Consider the following 22,617-nt stretch of genomic DNA (forward strand, 5'->3'; position numbering starts at 1 on the left):
TGGATAGTTACCGGGGTCTGTGTGACCTCTGGATAGGTCCTTCGGGACATTTATATGAGCTGTGGTGACAGCATAGTGGTGCACAACCTCAATAGACTCACATATCTACAGTTCTCATAGGTGCACATGGGCTAATAAGAGATAACATGGAATGTAATGTATAAGATATATATGTGATGTATATACTTATGGTGATATGTCATGTGTTGCTTGAATTATAATGATGTTGATAAAGATAATAATATACATGGGCAATGCAATTGGAAGACAAACGAAAAGTGAAAGTAATACAAGAAGATATGTTGTGTGTGTGTATGACATGATTATATATATATTGTTATCATGCAATAGATACATGCATATTGAAATGTCATGATTCAATGGTATGAATGCACGTTCATGAATTTATTGTTATATGTTTAATTATTGCCTCACTAAGTCAACGAGTTAGCGTGTGATTGTTTCACACGTAGGTTTCGAGAAGAATAAAGAGTAATGCGGAGCAAGACAGGTCAGTTCTCCTTACCAAATGTCAGATCAGAAAATGTATGTACTGTTTACAGAGTGTAGTTGGCATGTAGTCTAAAGATATAAATGGTATGAACTCTGATATCTGTTGTAAACGTTTTGAAATAATTTAAATGTTATCAAAGTTTTTAAATTACCCACTATTTTATACGAATAAATGTTTGAAAAGTCAATGTGACACTTCGGACTCGTATCCGGATCGGATACGGGTTGGGGGTGTTACACGAATGCTCATCTACCTTGAATATGGCTGCCAAAGTGGCCAAGGCATCTGCCATCTGGTTATCTTCTCTAGGGAGGTAATTGAAGGTTATTTCTTCAAATTCTTCAATAAGTTCCACAATCAATTTACGATATTTTACAAGCTTGGGATCTTTTGTCTCTCATTCCTTCCTGATTTGGCAAATTACTAGGGCTGAATCCCCATATACCTTAAGCATTTTTATCTTCCGTTCAATGGCAGTTTTAAGACCCAAAACACATACCTCATATTCAGCCATGTTATTTGTGCAATCAAAATTGAGTCGGCTAATAAAAGGATAATGTTCTCCATTTGGTGAAACCAAGATTACCCTAATTCCATGCCCTAAAGCATTCGAAGCACCATCAAAATTGAGTTTTCAATATTCATTAGTGGATGTAGCTGATTCTTCCACTGAAATTGCCATTAAATCTTCATATGGGAAATCAAAACTTATTGACTCATATTCTTGAGAAGCTCTACTTGCAATAAATTCAGCTATGGCACTTCTTTTACTGTTTTTTGATTTACATACTGGATATCAAATTCTGACAACAAGATCTGCCAATGAGCTAACCTTCCAGATAATGCAGGTATATTCATCATATACTTCAAAGGATCAAATCTAGATATGAGCCATGTGGTGTGATATAACATATATTGTTTAAACCTTCGAGTGGCCCATACCAAGGTACAACACAAATTTTCAATTGGCGAGTATCTGTTTCACAATCAGTAAACTTCTTGCTGAGATAGTAAATTGTTCTCTCTTTTTTCTCAGTTTGATCATGTTGTCCTAATACACACCCCATTGAATTTTCCCAAACTGATAAATAGAGAATTAAGGGTTTGCCTGGAATAGGTGGTACTAAGATTGGGGTATTTGACAAATATCTCTTAACTGCTTTAAATGCTTCTTGACAATCGTCACTCCATGCCCCAAAATTATTCTTGCGAAGGAGACGAAAAATGGGATCACATTTCTCAGTTAACTGTGAGATAAATCGAGCTATATAATTCAATCTTCCCAAGAATCCTCAAACCTCTTTTTGTGTTTGTGAGGGTGGTAAATCTTGAATAGCTTTGACTTTTTCTGGATCTATTTCAATTCCTTTCTTGCTCACGACAAAACCCAAGAGCTTTCCAGATGTCACCCCAAATGTACACTTATTTGGGTTAAGCTTCAACTGAAATTTCCTTAATCTTTGGAAAAGCTTTATCAAATTCTTGATATTTTCATCCTCTGACTTAGCTTTGACAATCATATCATCGACATAAACTTCTATTTCTTTATGCATCACGTCGTGAAATAATGTTACCATATCCCTTTGATATGTTGCTCCTGTATTCTTCAGCCCAAATGGCATTACTTTATAGCAAAATGTTCCCCATAAGGTGACAAATGTTATTTTTCCCCTATCATCAGGGTATATTTTAATTTGATTGTAATCAGAGAAACATCCATGAATAAGAACAAAGAATTTTTAGCCGTGTTATCCACCAATATGTCTATGTGTGGCAAAGGAAAATTATCCTTTGGACTAGCTTTATTGAGGTCTAAGTAATCAATAAACATACGGACTTTACCATCTTTCTTTGGTACAGGGACAATATTTTCCACCCACTCAGGGTACTTGGTCACTTTAAGAAACCCATCATCGAATTGCTTTTTACTTCTTCCTTAATTTTTAACAGCATTTCAGGTTTCATTCTTCTCAGCTTTTGTTGAGCAGGCTTATATTTCGGCTTTATTGGTAACTTGTGTACTACCATTTCTGTATCCAAACTTGGCATGTCTTCATATGACCAAGCAAATACATCATTGTATTCGTGAAGCAAATTAATCAAATTATGTCATGCTTTATCAGATAAAGTAATGCCAATTTTCAAGTTTTTATTATCCTCATCTGATCCCAAATTCAAAATCTCAGTATGTTCCTCATAAGGCAAAATTTGTTTATCATATTTTTCCACCATTTTTAACAGCTCAGAAGACAAGTCACATCTCTCATCATTATCACAACCCTCAACTTCCCCTTGACACATGGGATGCTCAAAGTCAAATTCTATGTCAGTGTCATCAATATCCATGTCATTGATATGTGAGTTCCTGAAAGGAAAATGAACAAAAGTATATATACATATAATCATAAAAATGCATTAAAAATATTTGCCATGTGAAATTAACTAAAATGCATCTTTTATTGAAAAAGAAAAACACATAGTTTAACCTTTTACACAAAATCAACTATTGCCCCAGGGTATAAGCAACAGAGGAAGTTCTAGTGTATTACTCTGAAAAAGACTTAAAAACTACAGGTAATTCCTCCATAGTCCAATTATTCAATTCAAAGTCTGGTGGTGCGGGGTAAACGCTCATAGCTCTCTTTTCTTCAGATTCATCATTTGATATGACATTGATACTCAACTCTTTCAAAGCATCCTCAACTATTAGCCCTTTGTTTTGCTGATCTTCTCGGAATATATATCCTCCAGACATAAAAGTATTACTCAACAGTGGAAAAGTCATTGGTTCCCAGCTAAGATCTTTTCCAGCTAACTTTGCCTTCCTCATTTCTTGGCTCTTTCTAATGATTCTCTGTTTGTCCCTTACAATCGGCTGATATCCCAAACCAAATCGATCTTTCTTAGTGATGGGAAAAACTGGATTAACTGGTCCCTGCAAGTGACTTTCTAACCCTTTTTCAGCTTTTGCTCATTTCCCCAGGGTTAATTTAAGCTACATCTTAGTGCAATTTGACAGTCTAGACTTGAGAATCTTTTTGCCTTCAGCCACGAATGTTGCATTAACAAAATCCAACGATCTAAAAGAGCATTCAATAGCTTTTTCATCCAATTCGATATATGGAGCAGTGGTAGAGACAAAAGTAATGATATCTTCTTCAGCATTAAGACATATAAACTTCCATCTATCACAAATTTTAATTTTTGGTGAAGTGTAGATGGAACTGCCCCTGCCTGGTGAATCCAAGGCCTCCCCAGTAAGAAATTATAAGTGGGTATAATATCCATCATAAGGAATTCCACTTCATATGTAGCTGGGCCGATAGTTAAAGGATCTTTCCTAACACTTCTCTTTTGGTTCCATCAAAAGCTCGAACAATGCTCTGACTATTTCTCATGAGTGTGTTATCCACTGGTAGTTTCTTCAAAGTCACTAATGGCATTACATTTAAAGCTGAGCCATTATCAACTAACACTCGAGATAGAATATGTCCTTTGCACTTAATCGTGATATGCAAGGCTTTAGGAATACCATTCATCCCAGAGGGGATTTCATCTTTAGAAAAAGAAATGAAATTATCAGCCTGTATGTTTGTGACCAACCTATCCAACTTATTTACCGACAATTATTTTGGTACAAAAGTATGATTTAACACTTTCAGTAAGGCATTGCGATGAGCCTCAGAGCTTAATAAAAGTGCCAAAATTGATATACGAGCAGGCAACTTATGCAACTGTTCAACAATATTGAATTCACTGTGTTTGAGAAATTTCAAAAATTCCACATCTTCATTCTCAGTTACTGGCTCGTTGATAACATGTTCATCTTCTCTTAACTGCATGTCAATTTTTTCCCTTTGTCAACAGTAGCTTGCTTCTCAGGCTCTTTGGAATAACATCTTCCACTTCGAGTGAAATGTCCAACCTCATCTACTTCATCTTTTTCTTCTACTATCTCATCCATCTTAGAACCATATTTCCATGGAACTTGCTTGTCATCCTTATACAGGAACGGAGATGAAGGTATTATAACCACTTCTGGAGTTATTTTCTCTGATACGCGAATCCTTGGTGTAATCATTAGAGGACAATCAGAATTGTAAATCATTCTAGACGACCCCTCAGAGGTGCAAATATCCATTTCTTCTTCTTCTGGTACTTCCTTGAAAAACTCCATTTCTTTTTCATCCATCAACTTTTGTACCAAATCTCGGAAAACTGGACACTGTTGTATAACATGTCCGTCACATTTGTGGTAATGGCATGTATTTTCATTGTTGAATTTTTCAACTAGAAAACTAGGCATCAATAGACCAACATTGATTATTTGACTCCACACCCAATACATGGGTGATTCCACCTCACTAACTTCCATTATAATTTTCTTTATTTTCTCTTCACTGACAACATTGATTCCCATACCTGTGTGGTTTGGCAATGGATTTTGGGCCACATTAGGCTGCTCGTTGTCACCAAAATTGATGACATTTCTATTTCTGAGACTTTGAACAAGTTTCTTAAATGACATGCAGTTCTCAATAGAGTGTCCATGAGCTCCTGCATGATATTCACATTGTAAGATAGCATCGTACCATTTAGGGTATGGAGGTTGTACAGGTGATATATGATAAGGTGACACCACATGTTTATCATATAATATATGAAACAAATCCTTGTAGGTCATAGGAATTAAATCAAACTGGGGTTTTTCTCTTTCTTGCCTCTCTCTTATCCCTTGTCTGGCAGAGTTTTGTGTAGATGATCTTGCATCCTGAGGTTGAGACACCGTAATGTTATTGGATTCATATTTCCTCACGTCATTTACCTCATTCTCTTTCTTTTTCATTGGTGGTTTCTTACTATATTCACCGCTATCAAGTTTTCCACTTTTAACTGTCATTTCAATCATCTCACCAGCTGTGACTATGTCAGCAAAGCTCTTGGAGGAATTCCCTATGAGGTGAGTAAAGAAAGGAATTTTTAAAGTGTTCACAAAGAGATTGTCTCATCTTCTTCAATGGGCGGATGTACTTGTACAGCTATGTCCCTCCATCTTTGGGCATACTGTCTGAAATTCTCATTGAATTTCTTTTCCATACTCTGCAACACCAATCGATTGGGCCTTATGTCTTTTACATGTTTATATTGTTCCAGAAAAGATTTTGCCAAATCTTTCCAAGATTTAATATGAGCTTTACTTAACTGGTTGTACCATCGAATAGCCAAACCTGTTAAGCTTTATTGGAAACAATGAATCAACAGTTTGTCATCCCCTATATAACCTGTCATTTTTCTGCAAAACATTGTGATATGAGCAGAGGGACATTTCGTACCATCGAATTTTTCAAAATCAGGAATCTTGAACTTAGGTGGTAACACCAAATCAGGCACCAAACTCAATTCTTTGGCCTCAATTCCATACATGCTAGGGTCCTCCTTCATAGTCCTAATTTCCTCTGCTAAATGTTTCCATTTTTCATCATCTTGTTTTGTTTGTTCTTTTTTACGCTCTTCATTAAGATCAGGAACATCTTCAGTTTGTTGTTGATTTACAGAGGCACTAGGTAAGTTTATATTTACTCTTCCTGACTGAGTAATCATTCCTTGTTGGGAATTAACATGAGGTGGTGTAAAGGCTGGAGGATATATAGGTTCTTCAATAACTTGAGCTTTTAGATGATCTGTTCGTGGTGTAAAACCCAAAGGGTACAAAGGTTCTTCAGTGGTAATACCAACAGCTTGGGTATTTTCTCAATCCATACTTCTTCCTTGTAACATACTCTCAAATTTCTTCATCATATCATTTTGGGCTTTCATCATTTGTTCATGCATTTCTTCCTGAACTTTCTTGAAGCTTTCTTGCATTTCCAGCTGATTCTTTTCAAGTCGATCTATCTTATCATCCATTACTTTTTTTGAGTATGAAATGGATGCTTATAGGGGTCCAGTATTCTTTGAAAAAGAATTTTTTTTTTGTTAATTTTAAGTTTTGAAAATGATTGCAAAAAAATAATAATGCTAAATATAATAATGCATAAATAAAATGTAAATGCATGTATGCAGAAAGGTGTTGGTTCTGAACTGATTCCTAAGAAAAACTTTTATACATAAACGAAGTTTTATTACAAAGCTTTTGCAAATACAACATACTATAGATACATCTGAGCAAATTCCCCTAATAGATGTATATGTTCAAGTAACTCAAAGACTTTATGAGCTTCTTCGGTTCCTGGCTCCAATTCTTTACTCAAAGTGGTAGCTTCATATGCCAAGTCCACTAAATATTGTGCCACTCCCTGAACTTGCTCCAGATACTTTGCAATGAGGTCGTCTCTTTGTTTGACTTTCCATTGAGCACGTTCTCAGCGATAGCGCCATTACAAAATTCCTTCATAAGGGACAATAGGGAGTTGATTTGCCTTTCTCTGAAGATCTTGGAATTTGGATTCCAGTTCATTCACGTGTTTCCTTAGATTTTTAGCTTCCGAATTATTTTCTTGACTTCCCAGTGCAGTTTCCAACCTTTCAATCTTGCTTTTTAGTCTCTGGTTTTGAGTTTGATTTTCCACCAGTCTTTGTTCCAATGTCTCCTTTTCTTTAGCAAATATCTTGGTCTGATGTTTGCTTTGTTTGAGCTCATTTTTACATTCTTCAGCTTTTCTTTTCAGACTTGTCAACTCTTGTTTGCTTGATCCTTCGGCAATCTGAGTCTTTACCACCCGTTGGTAGGTTGATTGGAGATCATTGAAATCTATCCAGAGCTGTTTTTCAACCTTGTTAACTTGATCTGTTCGCCCTTTATGGATGTTTATCTCAATTTCTTTGTGGTATACTTTCTCTTCCAACTTTTGCAGAGTTTTTTTCCATTGTTTTCTTTCGATCTCAAAGTCTTGCTTTGCCATTTCTAATGGAGATAATATAATTCTCAAATGTTCTTTGATGGGTTGGACATTCTCAAAATTAACTACTGGAATGTTGTCGTTGACTTGGTTAATTCTCCATTGCTCGTATTCGGGTGAGAGCTTTTGACTGAAAGTAAATAAATTTACTCGTTGAATCCATTTCCAGGCTTCAGCAACCTTTCTGATCTTTTCCTTGTACTTATCACTTCTGAATACAAATTCTGATTCGGATAAACCTGATGTCGCAGAAATAAGCTGCCTTGATCTGTATTATCTAGAAACCATCAAATGTGCATATCCTATAGAACCCCATATACCAGGCAAGGGAACCCAATCACGCTCTCCACACTTATACGTTATGTTTGAAGAAGTATTCCATACAACTCGCCATAATACGTCATTATCTTCGAGATTTTGAAAGATATTCATCCATTTTCTTTCTTCATAACCTCCGGGCCATTTGCGAGAAATGAAATCTTGTAGAGGTGAAAAACCTTCTAGAAATACCCGTCCAGGAGCTATTTCTTCATGTTTAAAATGGTTCAGAATCCATACTAATAATAGGGGTGCACAACCTATAAATCATCCCTCTCCTTTTCGTCTGTAGGAATTCAAGGAACGAATTGTTTCAGCTAATATGGCAGGAATTGGATCTGCATTCTTGTTTAATCTTTCAAACATGTCTACAATTGATATATCCACATGCCCCAGAATCTTCGGGAAAATAATTAATCCATATATTTCTAAAGCCAACATATCAATTTGTTTTCTTTTGTCCGGATAGCGATAGATTACTTCTTTCAAGGCTGTCCAAGTAATGCATTCACTATCACCATTCTTCTTGATATTTCTTGTAGCCCATTCTTTACTCATCCCGGTCAATAAAAACAATTTCTTCTTAAATGGAGCAGAATTAGGTGACTTGATATATACCTTGTTTTCGTAGATTCTTGGACAACGAATAAGAGCTCGATATTCTTCTATAGTGGGTGTCAAATCTACCTTGCCAAAGATGAAGCAACTGTAGGCAGCGTTCCAGAACTGCGATAAAGCTCTGAACAAATGTCGGTCAATAGGAATGTCCAAAAGATAAGCAATGTCACCATATAGCTGATAAAATAAATGCTTGTCCGCAGCTTTCCATTTCTCCCAAATTTCTTTCAACTCACCCAGATTATTTTGACGAACATTGATATGTGTATATTTGATCAGATCTGACACGTATCCAGATGATAGATTGTTTCCCTTGATAAGTTAAGACTGCTCAGACCATCTTAGAACAACTGTATTGTCTTCTACTTCGTGAACTCTCCGTTCCATAATTCTAGCTTTCTATATGGACATCAATCATGAATCAACACCATGATATGAAAAATGTAATGCAAAAAAATGAAAATTAATAGAAAAATCAACTAAGAACAATTAGTTAATAATCGTAAAAAAAAATCCATCTTCATGCAATATAATTCCATACTTTGCTTGAAAGATAAAGTAATACTATATAAAAAAACTCAATAAACTTTCCTTTGTGTAATAACCTTATGAGACTCTTTCAGGTTAGGCTCTGCCTAAACTCAAGCTCTAGGTTTATTATATGTTGGGTCTGGCTCTAAGGTAAAAAAGGTCATCGAATTGTCCTTTGTTGGTGCCCTTTGGGCTACCAAACCCTCAATCGTAGTCCATTACAGACTTTCAGATTGAGTTCAATTCGAAGGAACACACTTCCTTATGTCCATACGGATGTGAAAACCACACGAGGAACATAAGGTGTGAGCTCAAGGAATGGTCCCCTATCCCATACGGAGGTGAAAACCACATGAGAGAGTAGTTTCTTATTCAAACTAAATGGTATAGAACGAGGTTTTAGCTCATGTCATGATAATGCAGTGCACAATGTATGAGGAAAAACATAAAAAAATGTATAACACATAAATTTATTCTTTAAATTTAAAGCAAATAATTAAATCTAAAAACATTAATAAACAAGTTAGTTCAACTAGGGGTGTAAAGAAAATCAAATTATCCGAAAACCCAAATTTTTTTCCGATAATTCGAATATTCTGTAATCCTCCCAAATAACCCGAAACATCCTTATCAAACTTAGGATTTTATGATCAGCTAATGACTAATTTATAAAAATTTAGCTTAGATAAAGTTCCAACTAATATTAACAACTCTTATTATCTATAATTGAAAGTCACAATTTACGATCTCCTATTTATTTACATGAACCCCCACAAACAACGAATTAGCTTTCATAGAATATTTAAAATTAATGCTTTTTCATTGCCTGAACTACACGCAATATCTCTATGGGGAAAAAATTACTTTGTCAAATTTTCAATTAATAAAGCTCATTTTTCATGCAAATCACTATAGAAAAAAAAAATACTTTTTAAAAGTTTCAACTAAGGCTAATTTAATATGAACCCCACGCATGAAATAAAAAAATTCGTTTTTGAATCTCTATGGAAAAAAATTGCTTTTTGAAAATTTCAACAAATAAAGTTCATTTTCTCAAACCCCATACAATACCCATGAAAAATTTAAAATTCATGCAAAGAATCCCACACAAATTTCAATGGAAATTTTAGAGTTAATTGATTTTTCATTGTAACCCACACAAATCTTCATGGAATATATTAAAAAAAATTCTTTGTCAGAATAAGGTTATGCGTTTGGTTCACGGAATATAAGATTATTAGTGGGAATAAAAGATTATCAGGTAATAAGATTACTGGAAATGTTGTATTTTGTGTTTGGTTGGTTTAGTAGGAATGTAAGATTATCGTGTTTGGTTAAAGGAATAAAAGATTATTGAAATGTATATTTGACCAAATTGTCCTTATTATATATTTGTATAATATTACAAATTGTAAAATATTTATATATTTTCTTTAAAAAATTAAATTCATAATATTTATATAATTTTTTTACAAAATAAAAAATATAAAAAATGTTTAATGAAAGGGTAAATTTTTTAACCCCTGAACTTCATATAAAATTTTAATTATAGATTTTTTTTGTAAATCTAAAATAATTTAAGATAAATTTGTAATTTAATCTTCGTAGAATTTTTATTATTCAATGACAGAAGAATGATATTTTTGGAAAAAAAATAAAAATTTAAGGGCATTTTAGTCCAAAACGCCAGTAATTTTACAATACAATACCTAAGGGAAGGGAGGTAATGACATTCCCGGTAATATATCCCAAAAAAACTACTATTAGTAATAAAACATTACCGGGAATGAGATTCCTGGCCAACCAAACATGAAAATGTAGGATTCCCATCCCATGAGAATCTCACAATCTTTGAACCAAACACCCACTCCAAAATACAAACTCTTTTACTAAACATACCAATATTTTAAAATAAAAAACGGTGTAGTGGGGTTTTCAACAGTAGTGCCCATTTTTTATTACATGTTCCATTATATCTCTAATATTTTAATCTGATCTTATGTTGCGCTTAAATACACTGATTAGTCTATAGATATAATGCTTTACAGTTCACCACTATACTAAATAAAAACTAATAGCATGTAAAAGAATCTGAAAATTAAAAATCAAAGAAAGCATAAAGTAATAAAACAAACCTACATACCATTCTTCAAGCCCCACGCAATACCCATGATAAATTTAAATTAATTACTTTCTCATGCAACGAATCCTATGCAAATCTCCATGAAAATTTTCAAAGTTTCAACTAATCCCACTCCTGAAAACTTATTTTTTAATTTACACTATGTTTTTTAAAATAATTATTAAAATAATCGAGGGTAAAAAAAGTAAGATAAATTTATAATTTTATTACAAAGATAATTAATTAATAAATTGGTGACTTGATTATCTAAAAAAATGTCTCTAGCGGAGTCATCAAACTGTCGAGACAGTATTTTACCCGGCGAAAACAAGTGTTGTTATTTTCTAAATATCATCTCAAAAAAGTAAGTATTTTTCTTATGGTATAAGATAAAACACAAATTTGAGGAGTCGCCACCAATTATTTATCGAGGTGTGATTGGTCACCAAAATACTATGTTATTTTAATAAAATTTATGAAAATATTATTAAAATAACACAAAAAGAGTCTGCTTATCAGAAAATGAGTTCGGGAATCGATTACGTGTGGGGAAAGATTAGCACCCCACAACGCCCAAAATTGGTACCTTTATTTATTAATTAATGTATTTGCAGTAAAATTTATAAATTTGAATTTAATTTAATTTTTACCCTAAATATATATATGTGCATGATTAAGTGACTAAAAATAAATAAAATAAAATTATAGATTCGAATTAAAATGCATAAAATATGATTTCAGTGACTAATATAGAAATTTATAAAATCTCAAGGATTGCAGACATAGTTTACCCATGACTTAAATTACGCAAATACCCCTTTCTCCAAACGACGTCGTTTGGAGAGAGATATTTTTATACCCAAATATGGCCCTAAAGGCCAACATTTCTGTCATTTCTCATTTCTGTTTCTCTCTCTAAGAGAAATAAACAAAATTTCTCTCTTGCCTCTCTCTAAAAATCTCCCATAAGAGAGAGTCCGATCACCGACCGACAGCCTCATGCCGTCGTCAACCACCATTGCCGGCCACCACCCACGGTGGTCGGAATTTACAAACTTACTCCAAAATGGCCATCTTTTCCATCAAAACTTAGATCTAACCTTTTTTAGTCCTAAAAACCACTCAAAATTAGTAGATCTAAGCAATAATCGAATTTTTTTACCTCTGTTTACAAAAATTTCCAACGGCTTTTGGTCTTTCCAAGGGTAAGTTACTCCTCATCTTCTTTCTCGTTGTTTCTCAGTTGGTGTCCTACTTCTTGTATGAATGCTTGCTCCTTTCGTATGAATCCCCTCCTCTTTTTTTCTTACAAGATTGAGGCTTTTTATAGCCCTCGAAAGACCTCGGATGACCGTTTATTTTGGTGAGTCACCGGATCTACAATGGTGACTCACCATAGGGAGTGAGGTGTGCGGCTGATTTATATCTTCTGGAGTCTTCTGTGTGGCGGTGGTGGCATGGCAACGTCGGAGTGAACCACTTGGAGGCGACGGCCGAAATATCTCCTAGGGTTGGTGAAACCTTAGGGTTTCTGTTGTACAAATCTGGGCCGTTTGATCTCTCTAGATCTAACGGTTGTAGATGATGGCGGCTGGATCTGTGTAGAAAATCCTAGCATAAAACCCTAAACAGGTCTTGGGCCTGATGGATTCTATTTTTGGACTTGGATCGGTTTGAAATTTAAAAACGGGCTTCTAGGTCTTGATTTATAAATAATTATTATAATAAAATTTAATATAATAACATAAAAAAGACGGGACGAAAAATGACTGTCCACAATTATATATATACTATTTGACGACTTTTATAAGTATAAATAAGACCCTTGTACACTGACAAGTATTCCATGCAATAATATAAAATAGAAGATATCTATAAATTTTCTGAACATGAACAATCATATAGAAGCCAACATGTATGAAAGAGTAGCGTCCAATTGCCTTATGCAACGTTCTGTACAAGATAATTGCCAAAGCTCCTGCGAATAGGTGAAAAGTCTTGCTCCCTAAAACCATTTTCAAGTCTCAATCAGCTTTTGTTCCAGGAATATTGATTCCAGACAAGGACCTCGTCGTCTTTGAGCTTATCCATAATATGCGTAACAAAGGGCGTGGCAAGGCTGAGACTGGGGAGATTGCACGAAAACGAATATCGGTAAAGCCTTTGATCGTGTAGATTGGAACTTCCTTAAATTCATGATGCAGAAGATGGGTTTCAGTAATCAGTGGATTATGCAGTGAATTACTTTGGGACGCTTGACAGAAGCAGGGTACGCTTTCTGGCGAGGCTCATTTGGTCGTCGTACCATTCACCGGACGTCGTGAGAATGTCTATGTGATCTCAACAAGTTTGGTGGTCTTGATTTTCGTGATTTGAACTGTTTAAACAGAGGATTGAAAGTGCTGTTCTTGAATCCGATTGTAGGGAAACCATCAATGCAAAAAAAATATTTTTAAAAACTCAGTTTTTTTATATAAAATATTTCGGAACATTTTCATAATAAAAAAATGCAAATTTTCCGAAAATATAAATCATAAAACTATATCATTTCCTCAATTTCTAAACTTTTTTGAGTTTTTTTAATAATATGTGATGCTTTTAAAATATCAATGAAATAATTGATTATAAAATGATAATACGGAGAGATAACTAGAAAAAATAAAAAATAAAATAATAATTAAATCATAAAGATTAAAGGGTGTCACATAGTATTTGATTGATGCAATTTGAGTTAATTGAGTTAATGAGTTAATTTTATAAATTAAATTTTATTTACTTTTTTTGAGTGTATGAATTTGAGTCAAATCTATTTGAATTGTTTGATTTTTTATTTGAATTTATTTGTAAATATTTATAATATTATGATACTAATTGATTCTAAATTAAATATTTTTCTATAACTATATATATATATATATATTTCTTCATATTTTTCGTATATGATATACCTATATAATACAGAGTTGAAATACTCAATTCAAATTTAAAAATTAATCTAATAATTATTAAAAAATTTAAGCTTTTTGAATCTTATTTTATTATTTAAACTTCATTTAAAATTTTCTGAATTAAATTGTATTTATAAAATTATTAATCAAATTAAATCAAGTCAACGTCTCTAATCTAATTTAGAAAAAAATATTTTTTAATTATTATTTTATTATTCAAACTTTATTTAATATATATTTTTAAAATTAAATTAATTTTAAAAAATTGTTAATCAAACCCAGTAAAAGATTTATTTTTTGGAGTCTCGAATTTTGTTCACCTCTGAATAAGAGTGACTTGGATAACCGGACCCACTTATTCGAGCCATCCCGGATTTCTTAAAACCTAATACTATGAATATATAATCGAAAATTCGTACTAGTTAGGCTAACGAGTAAAATCTCTACCGAATTTTCTTCTTTGACTGCAATCCTCTCTTTCATTTTTTTTCCGCGAAAAGAGAGACCCCCCCCTCTCTCAAATTTGCTCGTAATGATTATAGCCTAAGATCCGCTTTCCAATTCTACATCATGTGAAAATTTTTTCCTCTTTTAAAGTTCAGTTTTCATCGGTTTTTGCTTTCTTGATCAGCAAGTTTCTATTTTTTATCGTGAAGGGAATATAAAGAATTTTTTTTTGCCATTAAGAGAGATGACGGTGACAGCTGATTCATGCTTTGGCGACGATAAAGTGTGGCCACCGGGGTTTCGATTTCATCCAACCGATGAAGAGCTGGTTCTTTATTATTTAAAGAGGAAAATCTGTAGAAGAAAGCTCAAGCTTGATATTGTAAGGGAAACTGATGTTTACAAGTGGGATCCCGAGGAGTTGCCTGGTAAGATTTTCTTTTTTCTTCCCGAAATTATTTTTTAATCACTGATCTTGATTTTTCTGGCTACATTTTTCTTAGTTTAACTTATACTTGTGCAAATATTTCCGTTGACTTCGCTTTCGTGTCATAAATTGCTTTCTTTTGGCGGGTCTGTTTTGGTTTTATCTGTTATTGATTTGTTTTTCTTCTGTTTTTTTAGGATTATATGGCTATTGATGCATATCAAAATAGCTATTTTCATCTCATGTTTTTCCCCTTATTCACTCTTTAACATCTTGGATTGCGCTGACTCTGGTTTTGTGCAGTAACTGTACTGTTTTTTGGGTATAATTTTTGTTCCTTTTTTATTGGATATAAATTGATTTTGAAGAAATTTGGAACACTAGAGATTGATTCGACGACATTGATGATGGAACTATTATCCTGTATGATTTATTCAGGTTCCATAGCGTGATTGAAGATCGTGGGATTTAGATTTGACCGAGGTGTTTATGTTAGATTTTTTCTATTTAGTAACATGACACTTTTGAATTTGCAAAAGTAACTTCTTTGAACCTCTGATTAGTATGGCCTTTAAAGCTGATTAATCAATGGGGTTTCCAGATATATCAATGATTACATCGAACAAGAATGAATTCTTTGGGGATTCTGATTTGAGGCTCTTGATTCCATTTATTTTTCAGGTGGTGATTGCTTGTACTAAAATGTTAAGCAATAAACAGTGTTTGTTGGTTTCTGGTTTTTGATCTTGATTTATTTGTTTTATTAGCAGTTTTCTAACGAGCAAAAAGTTGTTATACAGCACAATCGATACTGAAGACTGGGGATCGGCAATGGTTCTTCTTCAGCCCGAGAGACAGGAAATACCCTAATGCAGCAAGGTCAAACAGGGCAACCAGACAGGGGTATTGGAAGGCAACAGGAAAAGATCGTGCTGTTACCTGTAATTCTCGGACAGTTGGAGTCAAGAAAACTTTAGTTTTCTACAGAGGGCGTGCACCTAATGGTGAGAGAACTGATTGGGTCATGCACGAGTATACCCTCGTGAAGAGGAATTCAAGAGATGCCAGAATGCAAAGGTATGGGACAAAAGAAGTTCACTGAGAAACTTTTCTAGTTTTTCCTCTTGTATGTAATCTGTTTGCTAATCCTGATTTTCCTAATTGCATTTCAGCAGTATTATTCTCTCTGTAAATTATACAAAAGGACTGGACCCGACCCTAAAAATGGGGAGCAGTATAGGGCTCCATTTAAAGAAGAAGAATGGGATGATGAGGAATATACTAGTAAACGGGTAGATGCAATCATCCCCGTCAAACAACCAAATGAAGCCATTCCTGATGATAATGTAAAAGCTAATGATCAAGTTCAGCCTCCATTGAATGATATTGAGGAGTTCATTAGACAGTTAGCTGACGAGCCTGCACTTGCACAGCCACAAGCTCATTTTGACTGTACATTGCCTCTGGTTACTGATGAAGAAGAGATACAGAGTACTTTGCTAGTCCCATCTTCGGGGGATGTACTCTTTCCTAAGCCGCTTGAGGTTGTACATGACCATGCAAGCTTTGAATTCTCCGAGTCACCTACATCTCATTTGCTGTTGCATGAGGCACCCGAGGTCACATCTGTTGCCGACCCCTTTGATCAATTACCACAAACATGCGAAGAGGACTTTCTGGAAATTGATGATCTCCTAAATTCTGATATTTTGACTTCCAATGTTGATAAACTTGTGGAGAATGGGCAGCAGTTCAACGAGTTGGATGGTTTTGGTGAATTTGACTTGTACCACAATGCATCGATGTTTCTACAAGACATTGGACTTATTGAACAAGGAACAGTTCCATTCTCATATGCTGAAAATATGATAAATCACACAATTTACCAGTTGGAACCCCAATCAAATATAAGCTTCATGGATCAGCAGTTCCAGCCTCAATTGAATGCCTTTGGGGATATTGTATTAGATCAGGTGGCTTATCAATCTCATTCCTGTTCAAATAACCCGATGGATCGGCAGTTGCAAATATTCAATGTCATTTTTCATTGGAAAAGCTAGCCACAGGTCCACAACTCTACTACCAAACTGTAAAATTTTTCTTACATACGGTTACTTTGGTCATCTTTAGGTTTGATGTACAATGTTAATAATCAAGGCCAAGGTGACAAAAACAGTGGTGGTGGTGGTGGAAGCCGGTTTTCATCTGCGTTGTGGTCCTTTGTGGAGTCAATACCAACTACTCCTACATCTGCATCTGAGAGTCCTTTGGTAAACCGAGCCTTTGAGCGAATGTCTAGCTTAAGTAGGTTGAGAATAAAGGCTATGGACGCTAATGCTTTGGCAGTCAAAGGTGCTACAACCGCTCAGAGGAGAAGCAGGAATAAGGGATTCTTTCTTATTTCTATTTTTGGTGCTTTGTGTGCTATATTATGGTTCCTGATAGGGACAGTTAAGTACTTAGGGAGAACGAAGTCTTTGTGAATATATATATATATATAACTGGGAAGTTTTGTTAGATATGTTCTACAGTATCATGTTGCTGCCTTGCGCAGCCAATATGATTTATCATCCTATTCTTTAACGATAATTGAATCAATGGACCTGGCATGGCATCCTTGGAGTATGTCATATTCAAGGAAAGAATATGACATATTCAACGGCCTATTTTCTTTTTAGCTGGGTTTTATTTTCTGTATGTGCAATTGCAAGTTTGAATTCCCCAAGTGATTTGAGTTCAAGTAATATTTATTCATATGATGTGTGTGAGTTTATCTAATCGAAAAATAAGATATATTAAGAATTTTCAAGAAAAAAAAAGTGAATAATAAGAATCATATTGATTTTGCATCAAAGAAAAAAATATTATCAAATCGAAGTATTTTTTATCTGATGATCAATGACAGTCAATTGCAGAGAAAAATACAAAAATTGTTCTTTAATAGCATGCAATCAACATAGGATCCGGACTGACTAAAATATTATCGTGCTTTGTAAAATTAATATTTTATGGGGGTGGATCATGATTTTGGTGCATTAGACTTCAATAATTCACAGGTTACCCAGCCATTTTTCTTCAAACTTCCTCTAGAAGATTCGAACCACCAAAAAAAAAAAAAAAGCTTCCTTGAGAAGATTTTTCCATCTTTCTCTTTATATATAGTCTACGACTTACACACCATACCATTATCTTGCTTTACACTAAATAGTACAAGAATAGCCAACGCAGTACAAAGCCAACTATGGAGTCTACGAGGTTCATTTCTGTGTCTTCCCTTTTGACACTCATGGTTCTGATTATGCCGGCCAGTGTCAGGAGTCGATCACATGCAGCTTCCCACCAGTATATAATTTTGGGGACTCAAATTCGGACACGGTATGAAACTTTCTTCAAGCAACCTTCAGGACGAGCTTCTGATCAAGAATAGCCAACGCAGTACAAAGCCAACTATGGAGTCTACGAGGTTCATTTCTGTGTCTTCCCTTTTGACACTCATGGTTCTGATTATGCCGGCCAGTGGTGTCAGGAGTTCGATCACATGCAGCTTCCCACCAGTATATAATTTTGGGGACTCAAATTCGGACACCGGTATGAAACTTTCTTCAAGCAACCTTCAGGACGAGCTTCTGATGGTCGTCTCATTATTTATTTTATAGGTATGTTGTGTTAGCTGTTACTACTTCCTCCAATATATTCACACTGCTAGCCAAATTTATATGTAATCGAAATATTCCGATTATTCCCTTCGGCAGCTGAGAAGCTGGGTTTGCCGTACCTCAATGCCTACCTGGATTCAATTGGGACAAGTTTCAGGCATGGTGCTAATTTTGCAGCAGGTGGTTCCTGCATTCAACCTAAATGTGGTTATGGTCCATTCAACCTTGCAACCCAAGTTTCTCAGTTCATACACTTCAAAGCTCGCACTACTGCTCTCTACAACCAACTCTGGCTTAACCGTCGGTCTTCTTCCCCACTTTCCCAGTACTATAAAGAAAATTATTGTTTTGGTTTACTAGCATGAATGATTTGAACTCGTGACTGTGGGAATATGTGCAGGAAAAATACCACCACACAGGATTGATCTTCCAAGACCTGATGAATTCTCCAAAGCCATATACACATTGGATATTGGACATAATGACCTTGCATATGGTATATCTTCAACATCGAGCCGAAGCGAAAATTCGAGCTTCCATTCGTCGTGTGCTCAACCTGTTCTCCCAAGCTGTTCATGTAAGGAAAGATTGATACCTCTTGCAGAGAAGATGTATGGTTTTGTGTTAGTATCGTGTCCTTAAAATTTTTCTGTGTTGCACTTGCAGCTGTTGTACGGAGAGGGGGCTAGGGTGTTTTGGATACATAATATGGATCCAATAGGGTGCTTTCCCTTCAGTGTCATGATCTACCAGCCGAAGGTTCACGATTTGGACCGATATGGGTGTGTTATCCCTCAAATTGAGATGGCTAAAGAGTTTAATAGGCAGCTTAAGGACAAAGTATCCGAACTGAGGACACAATTTCCTTTGACGGCTTTCACTTATGTGGATGTCTATTCGGCCAAATATGCTCTAATTAGTGATGCCGAACGACAAGGTGATTGTGCGAATAATGCAATAAACCAGTCTAAGGGATTGGCAATGTGACGGTGGTGTAATTGTGATTCTTTTGGTGATTTCAGGGTTCGTAGATCCTTTGATGTTCTGCTGCGGCAGCTACGGATCACACGGACACCATGTCGACTGTGGGAAGAAAGTTAATGGAACGGTTTACGGGAGTTCATGTGGGCAGCCTTGGAGGTACATTAGTTGGGATGGAATACACTTCACTGAGGCAGCCAACATGTGGGTTGCGAATCGCATTCTTAATGGTTCCTTCTCTGATCCACCGGTTTCTATCGACAAGGCTTGTCATCGGTCATAACTATAGGTTCGCATACTTACAGGAGTATATGCAATATTGCAGCGGGAGAGTCGACCAGTGAGTTAACTCGAAAAAGTTCTCCATTGTAACTGTAATTTGGTTGCTATGTTTTCTTAGCATGTATCGTTTTTGGGTTTTTTTTATCCAAATATCGCCCATTTAAAATATATTTTTCATTTAGCACTTTTTTTTATTTCTCAAATTATCATTATTTTTTTCACATAAATCAAAAACGTTTTTTTGTGTGGAAATTCTTTCAATAATATGTTTTTATAAGACATACATTGATGATGTGTTTGTGCATATGTATTTTCGACGCGTACCGTGAATAATTTTAAATTTTAATAAATTCTTGTAAAAGAATAAATAATTATACAATACTATTAATTTTTTTTATCAAGAGATACACAGTAATAAATGTAACATGAAACAAGCTATCATAATAATAAATAAAATTATGTTATTAAAATAAAAGAATAATTATCTACAAAAAGAAGATAAAAATAACAATTTAAGAATATATGAAAAAAACTAAAACAGAGAGAATATCTATTTAAATTTTAAATAAATAAATAAAAAATGAAACGATTTAAACCGTAGTTCAATGTAATATTTTCAAAGAAAAATTAAAAAGTGATCACAGAAATAAAATTAAAAAATTACATAATTTTTAATTATTATTAATAAAAAATTATATAATTTTTAATTATTATTAATAAAAAATAATTTTAATATACCTAGCACACATGTAAAAACACAGTACTATATAGTATGATTTGATCAAAATAAAATAGAAAAATACTAGTATATATGGTTAAACAATTACTATTATTGTTCACAGCGGAAAAAAGAGGAAAGGAAAACAAAGCCTCAAAGTTGATAAATTACTAGAAAAAGGTTGATTAAAGAGTAGCATAGCCTTCCTCCTCCCTTCTTCTGGTTGAAAATATGTGCTTCAGATTTCACACAGGGAACAAGCGAATCAAATCCTCGCTCCTTTCTTTTCTTCACTTCTCTCGTAACTGAAAAGTACGGAGAAATCCAAAGCAAATATTTGGAGAAACCAATTCAGCGTCCTCCCTTTGAGTTCGAAAGAGCGACGTGGAGGAAGAAGAAGATGAAGCAGAAGCTTCGCTTCACCTTCTTCTTGTATTGATTTCTATCCCCATTTCACGGCCTCTCCTCAGCATTGCTGCGTTTTCGGTCTCTCTCTCTCTGATTTGCTTCTGATTTTTAGATTGTTTTTCTGTTTAATTGCTGAAAAAAATGTGTATTACTGCATTAGTAACAAATATCTGAGGATTTGATTTTTGTTTTCATTATTTTAACTGGTTAATTGATATTAATCCGAAGGAATTGATTTTTTTCATACAAAGTTATTGAATTCGTTATTTATTTTGTTTTTGTTTTGGTTAGCAGTTGGGAATATACCTTATGATGCTACTGAGGAACAGCTTATAGAAATCTGCAGGGAGGTTGGCCCCGTTGTTTCTTTCAGGTTTGAATTTTTCGTTTCGAATAATGACATTTGGAATCCAATTTGCTTAAAATGATTTAGCTTCAGTTTTCCCTTTTAAGTTAAAAGCTTTTAGGTTTGTAACTATGCCAGAAAAGAATTGGTAGCGGTTACTGAATGCAAAGCTTCTAAAGCAACCTGAGTTGCCTGATTGTTTTAACTCCTTAGTTGCATAATTGATAGTGATGGTTGGGACTAATACAATGACTTTGAGATTTTGAAAATATGTTCGTTAAAAAAAATCTTTTGACCTTGACGGGTAAGAAGGGATTTAAGTTATTGAGGAATATGGAACAAATTCATACACGGGTATTCAGTAAATATCCAGATAAAACATAAATACAGTCTAATAGTTTGGGTGCATCATGCATGAACAATGAAAAATCCCCAGAAAAAATATTTGTTATCTTGATTTGAGTTGAAATTGCTTTTCGGAAGATATTTTTCTATTTTAGAGTTCTTCATTTCTAAATTGCCCTTCTTTCAGATTAGTTATTGATATAGAAACTGGCAAACCAAAAGGTTATGGGTTCTGTGAGTACAAGGATGAGGAGACAGCTCTAAGTGCGCGAAGGAATCTTCAAGGTTATGAGATCAATGGCCGGCAATTACGAGTTGATTTTGCTGAAAATGACAAAGGCTCCAAAAAAAACCGAGAACAGGTGAACTATTTTTTTGTGCATCTTTTATTTTTTGGCCGGGGTGATAAATTTGGCACTACTGGAGCTTTCTTTCTCACAGTGGAACTGGTTATAATGTGATTACTAATTAGATGAACATTGGTCTTGATGTCACAAGCGGTGTGGGTAGCTATTTAGTGTAGTTAAATTTAATTAAGCCTAAAATACGGAATTTCCCTCCATTCCAAACTGTTCCTATCTATATTTTAAGTGTAATTTCAGTTACACTGGTAAAGTATGTTTCTATGTGATATCTATATATCTAAATCGGTACTTATGGATGATCTATGCAAATTTTCTATGCTACCTAGCTTTAGTGTGAAATTTACTTTAATTTTGTGGATGAACATAAAAGGAGGCCTGCTCTTTAGGGTGTATTATATGATACATTTCTCGTTTCACTTAATTTTTTTTAGTTTTTCAATTCCTGTATGTTTATTATTTTATTAGGTAATATATTCCAATTCTTAAAAAAGTGATAGAAAGGTTAAAAAACTGCAATGAGCTTCGTGTTATGGATCAATGCCTCCGCATAAATATCCCTGCTGGAAGAAAGAGAGATTAATCATTATATCTTGGTGGTTACTGATGCTTATTGCATTACAACAAAAGCCCGTATACATGCATATCCTACTGCTTTGGATGATACTTCTTCAGTATAATGGTTTCCTCCTTGA

General features: G+C 34.4%; 2 pseudogenes; both read left to right on the top strand.

The window, feature by feature from the left end:
* The first annotated feature begins 14,396 nt into the window (after nt 1-14,396).
* Nucleotides 14,397-17,350, top strand: LOC120129934 (annotated as a pseudogene).
* Nucleotides 17,351-18,201: 851 nt separating this feature from the next.
* On the top strand, nt 18,202-19,824 carry LOC120130006 (annotated as a pseudogene).
* Nucleotides 19,825-22,617: the final 2,793 nt, after the last annotated feature.

The sequence above is a fragment of the Hibiscus syriacus genome, unplaced genomic scaffold (genome assembly GCF_006381635.1).
Source record: "Hibiscus syriacus cultivar Baekdansim isolate YM2019G1 unplaced genomic scaffold, ASM638163v2 tig00110505_pilon, whole genome shotgun sequence".
Taxonomy (NCBI): domain Eukaryota; kingdom Viridiplantae; phylum Streptophyta; class Magnoliopsida; order Malvales; family Malvaceae; genus Hibiscus; species Hibiscus syriacus.